Genomic DNA, 17366 nt, shown 5'->3' with positions numbered 1-17366 from the left:
CAGGAGCACCATATCGATACCGAACTTAGTCTGGACACCCGTTCGACATAGCGAACTGCGTCCCACAAACCCCAGGCTCATTCGATCCGACAACCTCAGCCTCCCGGCAACTTGGATTACAGGCACGCGCCACCGTGTCCGGCGAGATCTGAAGCTGCAGGTGTGGGCCATGAGTTGATTTCATGTGACGTCATCGAGAATGGGCTACATTCTGGACAGCCTATTCATTTGTCTTGAGTCGAATTCTCTGGTCTGTATTCAGTGCATTCTGAATAAATGAAATCAAGTGTGTTAGGCCAGCCTTTTTGGGAACGTGAGGTTCTATGAAACCCCCAAAGATGAATAGCCTGTCGTTTTGGATCTTCTCTGTGACATAATAAGCAACCAAGGAACTGTTGTTTTATTGATCAACACAACGGAGAAGAATTAAAAGGTTGGGTTCCGAAGTATTGCCCAGGCTGAGCTGCAGCGTCTATTCACAGGCGCTAACCCACTACTGGACGGTACGGGGGCTTTGACCTGCTCCGTTTCCGACCTGGGCCGGTACACCTCTCCTTAGACGACCTGGTAGTCCCGGGCTCCCCCAGGAGCACCATATCGATACCGAACTTAGTCTGGACACCCGTTCGACATAGCGGACTGCATCCCACAAACCCCAGGCTCATTCGATCCGACAACCTCAGCCTCCCGGCAACTTGGATTACAGGCACGCGCCACCGTGTCCGGCGAGATCTGAAGCTGCAGGTGTGGGCCATGAGTTGATTTCATGTGACGTCATCGAGAATGGGCTACATTCTGGACAGCCTATTCATTTGTCTTGAGTCGAATTCTCTGGTCTGTATTCAGTGCATTCTGAATAAATGAAATCAAGTGTGTTAGGCCAGCCTTTTTGGGAACGTGAGGTTCTATGAAACCCCCAAAGATGAATAGCCTGTCGTTTTGGATCTTCTCTGTGACATAATAAGCAACGAAAGGAACTGTTGTTTTATTGATCAACACAACGGAGAAGAATTAAAAGGTTGGGTTCCGAAGTATTGCCCAGGCTGAGCTGCAGCGTCTATTCACAGGCGCTAACCCACTACTGGACGGTACGGGGGCTTTGACCTGCTCCGTTTCCGACCTGGGCCGGTACACCTCTCCTTAGACGACCTGGTAGTCCCGGGCTCCCCCAGGAGCACCATATCGATACCGAACTTAGTCTGGACACCCGTTCGACATAGCGAACTGCGTCCCACAAACCCCAGGCTCATTCGATCCGACAACCTCAGCCTCCCGGCAACTTGGATTACAGGCACGCGCCACCGTGTCCGGCGAGATCTGAAGCTGCAGGTGTGGGCCATGAGTTGATTTCATGTGACGTCATCGAGAATGGGCTACATTCTGGACAGCCTATTCATTTGTCTTGAGTCGAATTCTCTGGTCTGTATTCAGTGCATTCTGAATAAATGACATCAAGTGTGTTAGGCCAGCCTTTTTGGGAACGTGAGGTTCTATGAAACCCCCAAAGATGAATAGCCTGTCGTTTTGGATCTTCTCTGTGACATAATAAGCAACCAAAGGAACTGTTGTTTTATTGATCAACACAACGGAGAAGAATTAAAAGGTTGGGTTCCGAAGTATTGCCCAGGCTGAGCTGCAGCGTCTATTCACAGGCGCTAACCCACTACTGGACGGTACGGGGGCTTTGACCTGCTCCGTTTCCGACCTGGGCCGGTACACCTCTCCTTAGACGACCTGGTAGTCCCGGGCTCCCCCAGGAGCACCATATCGATACCGAACTTAGTCTGGACACCCGTTCGACATAGCGAACTGCGTCCCACAAACCCCAGGCTCATTCGATCCGACAACCTCAGCCTCCCGGCAACTTGGATTACAGGCACGCGCCACCGTGTCCGGCGAGATCTGAAGCTGCAGGTGTGGGCCATGAGTTGATTTCATGTGACGTCATCGAGAATGGGCTACATTCTGGACAGCCTATTCATTTGTCTTGAGTCGAATTCTCTGGTCTGTATTCAGTGCATCCTGAATAAATGACATCACGTGTGTTAGGCCAGCCTTTTTGGGAACGTGAGGTTCTATGAAACCCCCAAAGGTGAATAGCCTGTCGTTTTGGATCTTCTCTGTGACATAATAAGCAACCAAAGGAACGGTTGTTTTATTGATCAACACAACGGAGAAGAATTAAAAGGTTGGGTTCCGAAGTATTGCCCAGGCTGAGCTGCAGCGTCTATTCACAGGCGCTAACCCACTACTGGACGGTACGGGGGCTTTGACCTGCTCCGTTTCCGACCTGGGCCGGTACACCTCTCCTTAGACGACCTGGTAGTCCCGGGCTCCCCCAGGAGCACCATATCGATACCGAACTTAGTCTGGACACCCGTTCGACATAGCGAACTGCGTCCCACAAACCCCAGGCTCATTCGATCCGACAACCTCAGCCTCCCGGCAACTTGGATTACAGGCACGCGCCACCGTGTCCGGCGAGATCTGAAGCTGCAGGTGTGGGCCATGAGTTGATTTCATGTGACGTCATCGAGAATGGGCTACATTCTGGACAGCCTATTCATTTGTCTTGAGTCGAATTCTCTGGTCTGTATTCAGTGCATCCTGAATAAATGACATCACGTGTGTTAGGCCAGCCTTTTTGGGAACGTGAGGTTCTATGAAACCCCCAAAGGTGAATAGCCTGTCGTTTTGGATCTTCTCTGTGACATAATAAGCAACCAAAGGAACGGTTGTTTTATTGATCAACACAACGGAGAAGAATTAAAAGGTTGGGTTCCGAAGTATTGCCCAGGCTGAGCTGCAGCGTCTATTCACAGGCGCTAACCCACTACTGGACGGTACGGGGGCTTTGACCTGCTCCGTTTCCGACCTGGGCCGGTACACCTCTCCTTAGACGACCTGGTAGTCCCGGGCTCCCCCAGGAGCACCATATCGATACCGAACTTAGTCTGGACACCCGTTCGACATAGCGAACTGCGTCCCACAAACCCCAGGCTCATTCGATCCGACAACCTCAGCCTCCCGGCAACTTGGATTACAGGCACGCGCCACCGTGTCCGGCGAGATCTGAAGCTGCAGGTGTGGGCCATGAGTTGATTTCATGTGACGTCATCGAGAATGGGCTACATTCTGGACAGCCTATTCATTTGTCTTGAGTCGAATTCTCTGGTCTGTATTCAGTGCATCCTGAATAAATGAAATCAAGTGTGTTAGGCCAGCCTTTTTGGGAACGTGAGGTTCTATGAAACCCCCAAAGATGAATAGCCTGTCGTTTTGGATCTTCTCTGTGACATAATAAGCAACCAAAGGAACGGTTGTTTTATTGATCAACACAACGGAGAAGAATTAAAAGGTTGGGTTCCGAAGTATTGCCCAGGCTGAGCTGCAGCGTCTATTCACAGGCGCTAACCCACTACTGGACGGTACGGGGGCTTTGACCTGCTCCGTTTCCGACCTGGGCCGGTACACCTCTCCTTAGACGACCTGGTAGTCCCGGGCTCCCCCAGGAGCACCATATCGATACCGAACTTAGTCTGGACACCCGTTCGACATAGCGAACTGCGTCCCACAAACCCCAGGCTCATTCGATCCGACAACCTCAGCCTCCCGGCAACTTGGATTACAGGCACGCGCCACCGTGTCCGGCGAGATCTGAAGCTGCAGGTGTGGGCCATGAGTTGATTTCATGTGACGTCATCGAGAATGGGCTACATTCTGGACAGCCTATTCATTTGTCTTGAGTCGAATTCTCTGGTCTGTATTCAGTGCATTCTGAATAAATGAAATCAAGTGTGTTAGGCCAGCCTTTTTGGGAACGTGAGGTTCTATGAAACCCCCAAAGATGAATAGCCTGTCGTTTTGGATCTTCTCTGTGACATAATAAGCAACCAAAGGAACTGTTGTTTTATTGATCAACACAACGGAGAAGAATTAAAAGGTTGGGTTCCGAAGTATTGCCCAGGCTGAGCTGCAGCGTCTATTCACAGGCGCTAACCCACTACTGGACGGTACGGGGGCTTTGACCTGCTCCGTTTCCGACCTGGGCCGGTACACCTCTCCTTAGACGACCTGGTAGTCCCGGGCTCCCCCAGGAGCACCATATCGATACCGAACTTAGTCTGGACACCCGTTCGACATAGCGGACTGCATCCCACAAACCCCAGGCTCATTCGATCCGACAACCTCAGCCTCCCGGCAACTTGGATTACAGGCACGCGCCACCGTGTCCGGCGAGATCTGAAGCTGCAGGTGTGGGCCATGAGTTGATTTCATGTGACGTCATCGAGAATGGGCTACATTCTGGACAGCCTATTCATTTGTCTTGAGTCGAATTCTCTGGTCTGTATTCAGTGCATTCTGAATAAATGAAATCAAGTGTGTTAGGCCAGCCTTTTTGGGAACGTGAGGTTCTATGAAACCCCCAAAGATGAATAGCCTGTCGTTTTGGATCTTCTCTGTGACATAATAAGCAACCAAAGGAACTGTTGTTTTATTGATCAACACAACGGAGAAGAATTAAAAGGTTGGGTTCCGAAGTATTGCCCAGGCTGAGCTGCAGCGTCTATTCACAGGCGCTAACCCACTACTGGACGGTACGGGGGCTTTGACCTGCTCCGTTTCCGACCTGGGCCGGTACACCTCTCCTTAGACGACCTGGTAGTCCCGGGCTCCCCCAGGAGCACCATATCGATACCGAACTTAGTCTGGACACCCGTTCGACATAGCGGACTGCATCCCACAAACCCCAGGCTCATTCGATCCGACAACCTCAGCCTCCCGGCAACTTGGATTACAGGCACGCGCCACCGTGTCCGGCGAGATCTGAAGCTGCAGGTGTGGGCCATGAGTTGATTTCATGTGACGTCATCGAGAATGGGCTACATTCTGGACAGCCTATTCATTTGTCTTGAGTCGAATTCTCTGGTCTGTATTCAGTGCATTCTGAATAAATGAAATCAAGTGTGTTAGGCCAGCCTTTTTGGGAACGTGAGGTTCTATGAAACCCCCAAAGATGAATAGCCTGTCGTTTTGGATCTTCTCTGTGACATAATAAGCAACGAAAGGAACTGTTGTTTTATTGATCAACACAACGGAGAAGAATTAAAAGGTTGGGTTCCGAAGTATTGCCCAGGCTGAGCTGCAGCGTCTATTCACAGGCGCTAACCCACTACTGGACGGTACGGGGGCTTTGACCTGCTCCGTTTCCGACCTGGGCCGGTACACCTCTCCTTAGACGACCTGGTAGTCCCGGGCTCCCCCAGGAGCACCATATCGATACCGAACTTAGTCTGGACACCCGTTCGACATAGCGGACTGCATCCCACAAACCCCAGGCTCATTCGATCCGACAACCTCAGCCTCCCGGCAACTTGGATTACAGGCACGCGCCACCGTGTCCGGCGAGATCTGAAGCTGCAGGTGTGGGCCATGAGTTGATTTCATGTGACGTCATCGAGAATGGGCTACATTCTGGACAGCCTATTCATTTGTCTTGAGTCGAATTCTCTGGTCTGTATTCAGTGCATTCTGAATAAATGAAATCAAGTGTGTTAGGCCAGCCTTTTTGGGAACGTGAGGTTCTATGAAACCCCCAAAGATGAATAGCCTGTCGTTTTGGATCTTCTCTGTGACATAATAAGCAACCAAAGGAACGGTTGTTTTATTGATCAACACAACGGAGAAGAATTAAAAGGTTGGGTTCCGAAGTATTGCCCAGGCTGAGCTGCAGCGTCTATTCACAGGCGCTAACCCACTACTGGACGGTACGGGGGCTTTGACCTGCTCCGTTTCCGACCTGGGCCGGTACACCTCTCCTTAGACGACCTGGTAGTCCCGGGCTCCCCCAGGAGCACCATATCGATACCGAACTTAGTCTGGACACCCGTTCGACATAGCGAACTGCGTCCCACAAACCCCAGGCTCATTCGATCCGACAACCTCAGCCTCCCGGCAACTTGGATTACAGGCACGCGCCACCGTGTCCGGCGAGATCTGAAGCTGCAGGTGTGGGCCATGAGTTGATTTCATGTGACGTCATCGAGAATGGGCTACATTCTGGACAGCCTATTCATTTGTCTTGAGTCGAATTCTCTGGTCTGTATTCAGTGCATCCTGAATAAATGACATCACGTGTGTTAGGCCAGCCTTTTTGGGAACGTGAGGTTCTATGAAACCCCCAAAGGTGAATAGCCTGTCGTTTTGGATCTTCTCTGTGACATAATAAGCAACCAAAGGAACGGTTGTTTTATTGATCAACACAACGGAGAAGAATTAAAAGGTTGGGTTCCGAAGTATTGCCCAGGCTGAGCTGCAGCGTCTATTCACAGGCGCTAACCCACTACTGGACGGTACGGGGGCTTTGACCTGCTCCGTTTCCGACCTGGGCCGGTACACCTCTCCTTAGACGACCTGGTAGTCCCGGGCTCCCCCAGGAGCACCATATCGATACCGAACTTAGTCTGGACACCCGTTCGACATAGCGAACTGCGTCCCACAAACCCCAGGCTCATTCGATCCGACAACCTCAGCCTCCCGGCAACTTGGATTACAGGCACGCGCCACCGTGTCCGGCGAGATCTGAAGCTGCAGGTGTGGGCCATGAGTTGATTTCATGTGACGTCATCGAGAATGGGCTACATTCTGGACAGCCTATTCATTTGTCTTGAGTCGAATTCTCTGGTCTGTATTCAGTGCATTCTGAATAAATGAAATCAAGTGTGTTAGGCCAGCCTTTTTGGGAACGTGAGGTTCTATGAAACCCCCAAAGATGAATAGCCTGTCGTTTTGGATCTTCTCTGTGACATAATAAGCAACCAAAGGAACTGTTGTTTTATTGATCAACACAACGGAGAAGAATTAAAAGGTTGGGTTCCGAAGTATTGCCCAGGCTGAGCTGCAGCGTCTATTCACAGGCGCTAACCCACTACTGGACGGTACGGGGGCTTTGACCTGCTCCGTTTCCGACCTGGGCCGGTACACCTCTCCTTAGACGACCTGGTAGTCCCGGGCTCCCCCAGGAGCACCATATCGATACCGAACTTAGTCTGGACACCCGTTCGACATAGCGGACTGCGTCCCACAAACCCCAGGCTCATTCGATCCGACAACCTCAGCCTCCCGGCAACTTGGATTACAGGCACGCGCCACCGTGTCCGGCGAGATCTGAAGCTGCAGGTGTGGGCCATGAGTTGATTTCATGTGACGTCATCGAGAATGGGCTACATTCTGGACAGCCTATTCATTTGTCTTGAGTCGAATTCTCTGGTCTGTATTCAGTGCATCCTGAATAAATGACATCAAGTGTGTTAGGCCAGCCTTTTTGGGAACGTGAGGTTCTATGAAACCCCCAAAGGTGAATAGCCTGTCGTTTTGGATCTTCTCTGTGACATAATAAGCAACCAAAGGAACGGTTGTTTTATTGATCAACACAACGGAGAAGAATTAAAAGGTTGGGTTCCGAAGTATTGCCCAGGCTGAGCTGCAGCGTCTATTCACAGGCGCTAACCCACTACTGGACGGTACGGGGGCTTTGACCTGCTCCGTTTCCGACCTGGGCCGGTACACCTCTCCTTAGACGACCTGGTAGTCCCGGGCTCCCCCAGGAGCACCATATCGATACCGAACTTAGTCTGGACACCCGTTCGACATAGCGAACTGCGTCCCACAAACCCCAGGCTCATTCGATCCGACAACCTCAGCCTCCCGGCAACTTGGATTACAGGCACGCGCCACCGTGTCCGGCGAGATCTGAAGCTGCAGGTGTGGGCCATGAGTTGATTTCATGTGACGTCATCGAGAATGGGCTACATTCTGGACAGCCTATTCATTTGTCTTGAGTCGAATTCTCTGGTCTGTATTCAGTGCATTCTGAATAAATGAAATCAAGTGTGTTAGGCCAGCCTTTTTGGGAACGTGAGGTTCTATGAAACCCCCAAAGATGAATAGCCTGTCGTTTTGGATCTTCTCTGTGACATAATAAGCAACCAAAGGAACTGTTGTTTTATTGATCAACACAACGGAGAAGAATTAAAAGGTTGGGTTCCGAAGTATTGCCCAGGCTGAGCTGCAGCGTCTATTCACAGGCGCTAACCCACTACTGGACGGTACGGGGGCTTTGACCTGCTCCGTTTCCGACCTGGGCCGGTACACCTCTCCTTAGACGACCTGGTAGTCCCGGGCTCCCCCAGGAGCACCATATCGATACCGAACTTAGTCTGGACACCCGTTCGACATAGCGGACTGCGTCCCACAAACCCCAGGCTCATTCGATCCGACAACCTCAGCCTCCCGGCAACTTGGATTACAGGCACGCGCCACCGTGTCCGGCGAGATCTGAAGCTGCAGGTGTGGGCCATGAGTTGATTTCATGTGACGTCATCGAGAATGGGCTACATTCTGGACAGCCTATTCATTTGTCTTGAGTCGAATTCTCTGGTCTGTATTCAGTGCATTCTGAATAAATGAAATCAAGTGTGTTAGGCCAGCCTTTTTGGGAACGTGAGGTTCTATGAAACCCCCAAAGATGAATAGCCTGTCGTTTTGGATCTTCTCTGTGACATAATAAGCAACGAAAGGAACTGTTGTTTTATTGATCAACACAACGGAGAAGAATTAAAAGGTTGGGTTCCGAAGTATTGCCCAGGCTGAGCTGCAGCGTCTATTCACAGGCGCTAACCCACTACTGGACGGTACGGGGGCTTTGACCTGCTCCGTTTCCGACCTGGGCCGGTACACCTCTCCTTAGACGACCTGGTAGTCCCGGGCTCCCCCAGGAGCACCATATCGATACCGAACTTAGTCTGGACACCCGTTCGACATAGCGGACTGCATCCCACAAACCCCAGGCTCATTCGATCCGACAACCTCAGCCTCCCGGCAACTTGGATTACAGGCACGCGCCACCGTGTCCGGCGAGATCTGAAGCTGCAGGTGTGGGCCATGAGTTGATTTCATGTGACGTCATCGAGAATGGGCTACATTCTGGACAGCCTATTCATTTGTCTTGAGTCGAATTCTCTGGTCTGTATTCAGTGCATTCTGAATAAATGAAATCAAGTGTGTTAGGCCAGCCTTTTTGGGAACGTGAGGTTCTATGAAACCCCCAAAGATGAATAGCCTGTCGTTTTGGATCTTCTCTGTGACATAATAAGCAACGAAAGGAACTGTTGTTTTATTGATCAACACAACGGAGAAGAATTAAAAGGTTGGGTTCCGAAGTATTGCCCAGGCTGAGCTGCAGCGTCTATTCACAGGCGCTAACCCACTACTGGACGGTACGGGGGCTTTGACCTGCTCCGTTTCCGACCTGGGCCGGTACACCTCTCCTTAGACGACCTGGTAGTCCCGGGCTCCCCCAGGAGCACCATATCGATACCGAACTTAGTCTGGACACCCGTTCGACATAGCGGACTGCATCCCACAAACCCCAGGCTCATTCGATCCGACAACCTCAGCCTCCCGGCAACTTGGATTACAGGCACGCGCCACCGTGTCCGGCGAGATCTGAAGCTGCAGGTGTGGGCCATGAGTTGATTTCATGTGACGTCATCGAGAATGGGCTACATTCTGGACAGCCTATTCATTTGTCTTGAGTCGAATTCTCTGGTCTGTATTCAGTGCATTCTGAATAAATGAAATCAAGTGTGTTAGGCCAGCCTTTTTGGGAACGTGAGGTTCTATGAAACCCCCAAAGATGAATAGCCTGTCGTTTTGGATCTTCTCTGTGACATAATAAGCAACGAAAGGAACTGTTGTTTTATTGATCAACACAACGGAGAAGAATTAAAAGGTTGGGTTCCGAAGTATTGCCCAGGCTGAGCTGCAGCGTCTATTCACAGGCGCTAACCCACTACTGGACGGTACGGGGGCTTTGACCTGCTCCGTTTCCGACCTGGGCCGGTACACCTCTCCTTAGACGACCTGGTAGTCCCGGGCTCCCCCAGGAGCACCATATCGATACCGAACTTAGTCTGGACACCCGTTCGACATAGCGGACTGCATCCCACAAACCCCAGGCTCATTCGATCCGACAACCTCAGCCTCCCGGCAACTTGGATTACAGGCACGCGCCACCGTGTCCGGCGAGATCTGAAGCTGCAGGTGTGGGCCATGAGTTGATTTCATGTGACGTCATCGAGAATGGGCTACATTCTGGACAGCCTATTCATTTGTCTTGAGTCGAATTCTCTGGTCTGTATTCAGTGCATTCTAAATAAATGAAATCAAGTGTGTTAGGCCAGCCTTTTTGGGAACGTGAGGTTCTATGAAACCCCCAAAGATGAATAGCCTGTCGTTTTGGATCTTCTCTGTGACATAATAAGCAACGAAAGGAACTGTTGTTTTATTGATCAACACAACGGAGAAGAATTAAAAGGTTGGGTTCCGAAGTATTGCCCAGGCTGAGCTGCAGCGTCTATTCACAGGCGCTAACCCACTACTGGACGGTACGGGGGCTTTGACCTGCTCCGTTTCCGACCTGGGCCGGTACACCTCTCCTTAGACGACCTGGTAGTCCCGGGCTCCCCCAGGAGCACCATATCGATACCGAACTTAGTCTGGACACCCGTTCGACATAGCGGACTGCGTCCCACAAACCCCAGGCTCATTCGATCCGACAACCTCAGCCTCCCGGCAACTTGGATTACAGGCACGCGCCACCGTGTCCGGCGAGATCTGAAGCTGCAGGTGTGGGCCATGAGTTGATTTCATGTGACGTCATCGAGAATGGGCTACATTCTGGACAGCCTATTCATTTGTCTTGAGTCGAATTCTCTGGTCTGTATTCAGTGCATCCTGAATAAATGACATCAAGTGTGTTAGGCCAGCCTTTTTGGGAACGTGAGGTTCTATGAAACCCCCAAAGGTGAATAGCCTGTCGTTTTGGATCTTCTCTGTGACATAATAAGCAACCAAAGGAACGGTTGTTTTATTGATCAACACAACGGAGAAGAATTAAAAGGTTGGGTTCCGAAGTATTGCCCAGGCTGAGCTGCAGCGTCTATTCACAGGCGCTAACCCACTACTGGACGGTACGGGGGCTTTGACCTGCTCCGTTTCCGACCTGGGCCGGTACACCTCTCCTTAGACGACCTGGTAGTCCCGGGCTCCCCCAGGAGCACCATATCGATACCGAACTTAGTCTGGACACCCGTTCGACATAGCGGACTGCGTCCCACAAACCCCAGGCTCATTCGATCCGACAACCTCAGCCTCCCGGCAACTTGGATTACAGGCACGCGCCACCGTGTCCGGCGAGATCTGAAGCTGCAGGTGTGGGCCATGAGTTGATTTCATGTGACGTCATCGAGAATGGGCTACATTCTGGACAGCCTATTCATTTGTCTTGAGTCGAATTCTCTGGTCTGTATTCAGTGCATCCTGAATAAATGACATCAAGTGTGTTAGGCCAGCCTTTTTGGGAACGTGAGGTTCTATGAAACCCCCAAAGGTGAATAGCCTGTCGTTTTGGATCTTCTCTGTGACATAATAAGCAACCAAAGGAACGGTTGTTTTATTGATCAACACAACGGAGAAGAATTAAAAGGTTGGGTTCCGAAGTATTGCCCAGGCTGAGCTGCAGCGTCTATTCACAGGCGCTAACCCACTACTGGACGGTACGGGGGCTTTGACCTGCTCCGTTTCCGACCTGGGCCGGTACACCTCTCCTTAGACGACCTGGTAGTCCCGGGCTCCCCCAGGAGCACCATATCGATACCGAACTTAGTCTGGACACCCGTTCGACATAGCGAACTGCGTCCCACAAACCCCAGGCTCATTCGATCCGACAACCTCAGCCTCCCGGCAACTTGGATTACAGGCACGCGCCACCGTGTCCGGCGAGATCTGAAGCTGCAGGTGTGGGCCATGAGTTGATTTCATGTGACGTCATCGAGAATGGGCTACATTCTGGACAGCCTATTCATTTGTCTTGAGTCGAATTCTCTGGTCTGTATTCAGTGCATTCTGAATAAATGAAATCAAGTGTGTTAGGCCAGCCTTTTTGGGAACGTGAGGTTCTATGAAACCCCCAAAGATGAATAGCCTGTCGTTTTGGATCTTCTCTGTGACATAATAAGCAACGAAAGGAACTGTTGTTTTATTGATCAACACAACGGAGAAGAATTAAAAGGTTGGGTTCCGAAGTATTGCCCAGGCTGAGCTGCAGCGTCTATTCACAGGCGCTAACCCACTACTGGACGGTACGGGGGCTTTGACCTGCTCCGTTTCCGACCTGGGCCGGTACACCTCTCCTTAGACGACCTGGTAGTCCCGGGCTCCCCCAGGAGCACCATATCGATACCGAACTTAGTCTGGACACCCGTTCGACATAGCGGACTGCGTCCCACAAACCCCAGGCTCATTCGATCCGACAACCTCAGCCTCCCGGCAACTTGGATTACAGGCACGCGCCACCGTGTCCGGCGAGATCTGAAGCTGCAGGTGTGGGCCATGAGTTGATTTCATGTGACGTCATCGAGAATGGGCTACATTCTGGACAGCCTATTCATTTGTCTTGAGTCGAATTCTCTGGTCTGTATTCAGTGCATCCTGAATAAATGACATCAAGTGTGTTAGGCCAGCCTTTTTGGGAACGTGAGGTTCTATGAAACCCCCAAAGGTGAATAGCCTGTCGTTTTGGATCTTCTCTGTGACATAATAAGCAACCAAAGGAACGGTTGTTTTATTGATCAACACAACGGAGAAGAATTAAAAGGTTGGGTTCCGAAGTATTGCCCAGGCTGAGCTGCAGCGTCTATTCACAGGCGCTAACCCACTACTGGACGGTACGGGGGCTTTGACCTGCTCCGTTTCCGACCTGGGCCGGTACACCTCTCCTTAGACGACCTGGTAGTCCCGGGCTCCCCCAGGAGCACCATATCGATACCGAACTTAGTCTGGACACCCGTTCGACATAGCGAACTGCGTCCCACAAACCCCAGGCTCATTCGATCCGACAACCTCAGCCTCCCGGCAACTTGGATTACAGGCACGCGCCACCGTGTCCGGCGAGATCTGAAGCTGCAGGTGTGGGCCATGAGTTGATTTCATGTGACGTCATCGAGAATGGGCTACATTCTGGACAGCCTATTCATTTGTCTTGAGTCGAATTCTCTGGTCTGTATTCAGTGCATCCTGAATAAATGACATCACGTGTGTTAGGCCAGCCTTTTTGGGAACGTGAGGTTCTATGAAACCCCCAAAGGTGAATAGCCTGTCGTTTTGGATCTTCTCTGTGACATAATAAGCAACCAAAGGAACGGTTGTTTTATTGATCAACACAACGGAGAAGAATTAAAAGGTTGGGTTCCGAAGTATTGCCCAGGCTGAGCTGCAGCGTCTATTCACAGGCGCTAACCCACTACTGGACGGTACGGGGGCTTTGACCTGCTCCGTTTCCGACCTGGGCCGGTACACCTCTCCTTAGACGACCTGGTAGTCCCGGGCTCCCCCAGGAGCACCATATCGATACCGAACTTAGTCTGGACACCCGTTCGACATAGCGAACTGCGTCCCACAAACCCCAGGCTCATTCGATCCGACAACCTCAGCCTCCCGGCAACTTGGATTACAGGCACGCGCCACCGTGTCCGGCGAGATCTGAAGCTGCAGGTGTGGGCCATGAGTTGATTTCATGTGACGTCATCGAGAATGGGCTACATTCTGGACAGCCTATTCATTTGTCTTGAGTCGAATTCTCTGGTCTGTATTCAGTGCATTCTGAATAAATGAAATCAAGTGTGTTAGGCCAGCCTTTTTGGGAACGTGAGGTTCTATGAAACCCCCAAAGGATGAATAGCCTGTCGTTTTGGATCTTCTCTGTGACATAATAAGCAACGAAAGGAACTGTTGTTTTATTGATCAACACAACGGAGAAGAATTAAAAGGTTGGGTTCCGAAGTATTGCCCAGGCTGAGCTGCAGCGTCTATTCACAGGCGCTAACCCACTACTGGACGGTACGGGGGCTTTGACCTGCTCCGTTTCCGACCTGGGCCGGTACACCTCTCCTTAGACGACCTGGTAGTCCCGGGCTCCCCCAGGAGCACCATATCGATACCGAACTTAGTCTGGACACCCGTTCGACATAGCGGACTGCGTCCCACAAACCCCAGGCTCATTCGATCCGACAACCTCAGCCTCCCGGCAACTTGGATTACAGGCACGCGCCACCGTGTCCGGCGAGATCTGAAGCTGCAGGTGTGGGCCATGAGTTGATTTCATGTGACGTCATCGAGAATGGGCTACATTCTGGACAGCCTATTCATTTGTCTTGAGTCGAATTCTCTGGTCTGTATTCAGTGCATCCTGAATAAATGACATCAAGTGTGTTAGGCCAGCCTTTTTGGGAACGTGAGGTTCTATGAAACCCCCAAAGGTGAATAGCCTGTCGTTTTGGATCTTCTCTGTGACATAATAAGCAACCAAAGGAACGGTTGTTTTATTGATCAACACAACGGAGAAGAATTAAAAGGTTGGGTTCCGAAGTATTGCCCAGGCTGAGCTGCAGCGTCTATTCACAGGCGCTAACCCACTACTGGACGGTACGGGGGCTTTGACCTGCTCCGTTTCCGACCTGGGCCGGTACACCTCTCCTTAGACGACCTGGTAGTCCCGGGCTCCCCCAGGAGCACCATATCGATACCGAACTTAGTCTGGACACCCGTTCGACATAGCGGACTGCGTCCCACAAACCCCAGGCTCATTCGATCCGACAACCTCAGCCTCCCGGCAACTTGGATTACAGGCACGCGCCACCGTGTCCGGCGAGATCTGAAGCTGCAGGTGTGGGCCATGAGTTGATTTCATGTGACGTCATCGAGAATGGGCTACATTCTGGACAGCCTATTCATTTGTCTTGAGTCGAATTCTCTGGTCTGTATTCAGTGCATCCTGAATAAATGACATCAAGTGTGTTAGGCCAGCCTTTTTGGGAACGTGAGGTTCTATGAAACCCCCAAAGGTGAATAGCCTGTCGTTTTGGATCTTCTCTGTGACATAATAAGCAACCAAAGGAACGGTTGTTTTATTGATCAACACAACGGAGAAGAATTAAAAGGTTGGGTTCCGAAGTATTGCCCAGGCTGAGCTGCAGCGTCTATTCACAGGCGCTAACCCACTACTGGACGGTACGGGGGCTTTGACCTGCTCCGTTTCCGACCTGGGCCGGTACACCTCTCCTTAGACGACCTGGTAGTCCCGGGCTCCCCCAGGAGCACCATATCGATACCGAACTTAGTCTGGACACCCGTTCGACATAGCGAACTGCGTCCCACAAACCCCAGGCTCATTCGATCCGACAACCTCAGCCTCCCGGCAACTTGGATTACAGGCACGCGCCACCGTGTCCGGCGAGATCTGAAGCTGCAGGTGTGGGCCATGAGTTGATTTCATGTGACGTCATCGAGAATGGGCTACATTCTGGACAGCCTATTCATTTGTCTTGAGTCGAATTCTCTGGTCTGTATTCAGTGCATCCTGAATAAATGACATCAAGTGTGTTAGGCCAGCCTTTTTGGGAACGTGAGGTTCTATGAAACCCCCAAAGGTGAATAGCCTGTCGTTTTGGATCTTCTCTGTGACATAATAAGCAACCAAAGGAACGGTTGTTTTATTGATCAACACAACGGAGAAGAATTAAAAGGTTGGGTTCCGAAGTATTGCCCAGGCTGAGCTGCAGCGTCTATTCACAGGCGCTAACCCACTACTGGACGGTACGGGGGCTTTGACCTGCTCCGTTTCCGACCTGGGCCGGTACACCTCTCCTTAGACGACCTGGTAGTCCCGGGCTCCCCCAGGAGCACCATATCGATACCGAACTTAGTCTGGACACCCGTTCGACATAGCGGACTGCGTCCCACAAACCCCAGGCTCATTCGATCCGACAACCTCAGCCTCCCGGCAACTTGGATTACAGGCACGCGCCACCGTGTCCGGCGAGATCTGAAGCTGCAGGTGTGGGCCATGAGTTGATTTCATGTGACGTCATCGAGAATGGGCTACATTCTGGACAGCCTATTCATTTGTCTTGAGTCGAATTCTCTGGTCTGTATTCAGTGCATTCTAAATAAATGAAATCAAGTGTGTTAGGCCAGCCTTTTTGGGAACGTGAGGTTCTATGAAACCCCCAAAGATGAATAGCCTGTCGTTTTGGATCTTCTCTGTGACATAATAAGCAACGAAAGGAACTGTTGTTTTATTTATCAACACAACGGAGAAGAATTAAAAGGTTGGGTTCCGAAGTATTGCCCAGGCTGAGCTGCAGCGTCTATTCACAGGCGCTAACCCACTACTGGACGGTACGGGGGCTTTGACCTGCTCCGTTTCCGACCTGGGCCGGTACACCTCTCCTTAGACGACCTGGTAGTCCCGGGCTCCCCCAGGAGCACCATATCGATACCGAACTTAGTCTGGACACCCGTTCGACATAGCGGACTGCATCCCACAAACCCCAGGCTCATTCGATCCGACAACCTCAGCCTCCCGGCAACTTGGATTACAGGCACGCGCCACCGTGTCCGGCGAGATCTGAAGCTGCAGGTGTGGGCCATGAGTTGATTTCATGTGACGTCATCGAGAATGGGCTACATTCTGGACAGCCTATTCATTTGTCTTGAGTCGAATTCTCTGGTCTGTATTCAGTGCATTCCAAATAAATGAAATCAAGTGTGTTAGGCCAGCCTATTTGGGAACGTGAGGTTCTATGAAACCCCCAAAGATGAATAGCCTGTCGTTTTGGATCTTCTCTGTGACATAATAAGCAACGAAAGGAACTGTTGTTTTATTTATCAACACAACGGAGAAGAATTAAAAGGTTGGGTTCCGAAGTATTGCCCAGGCTGAGCTGCAGCGTCTATTCACAGGCGCTAACCCACTACTGGACGGTACGGGGGCTTTGACCTGCTCCGTTTCCGACCTGGGCCGGTACACCTCTCCTTAGACGACCTGGTAGTCCCGGGCTCCCCCAGGAGCACCATATCGATACCGAACTTAGTCTGGACACCCGTTCGACATAGCGGACTGCATCCCACAAACCCCAGGCTCATTCGATCCGACAACCTCAGCCTCCCGGCAACTTGGATTACAGGCACGCGCCACCGTGTCCGGCGAGATCTGAAGCTGCAGGTGTGGGCCATGAGTTGATTTCATGTGACGTCATCGAGAATGGGCTACATTCTGGACAGCCTATTCATTTGTCTTGAGTCGAATTCTCTGGTCTGTATTCAGTGCATTCTAAATAAATGAAATCAAGTGTGTTAGGCCAGCCTTTTTGGGAACGTGAGGTTCTATGAAACCCCCAAGGATTAACAGCCTGTCGTTTTGGATCTTCTCTGTGACATAATAAGCAACGAAAGGAACTGTTGTT

This window comes from Hypomesus transpacificus, chromosome 6 (genome assembly GCF_021917145.1).
Source record: "Hypomesus transpacificus isolate Combined female chromosome 6, fHypTra1, whole genome shotgun sequence".
In the NCBI taxonomy this organism is placed as follows: Eukaryota; Metazoa; Chordata; class Actinopteri; order Osmeriformes; family Osmeridae; genus Hypomesus; species Hypomesus transpacificus.
Note: the sequence above shows the minus strand (reverse complement) of the source record.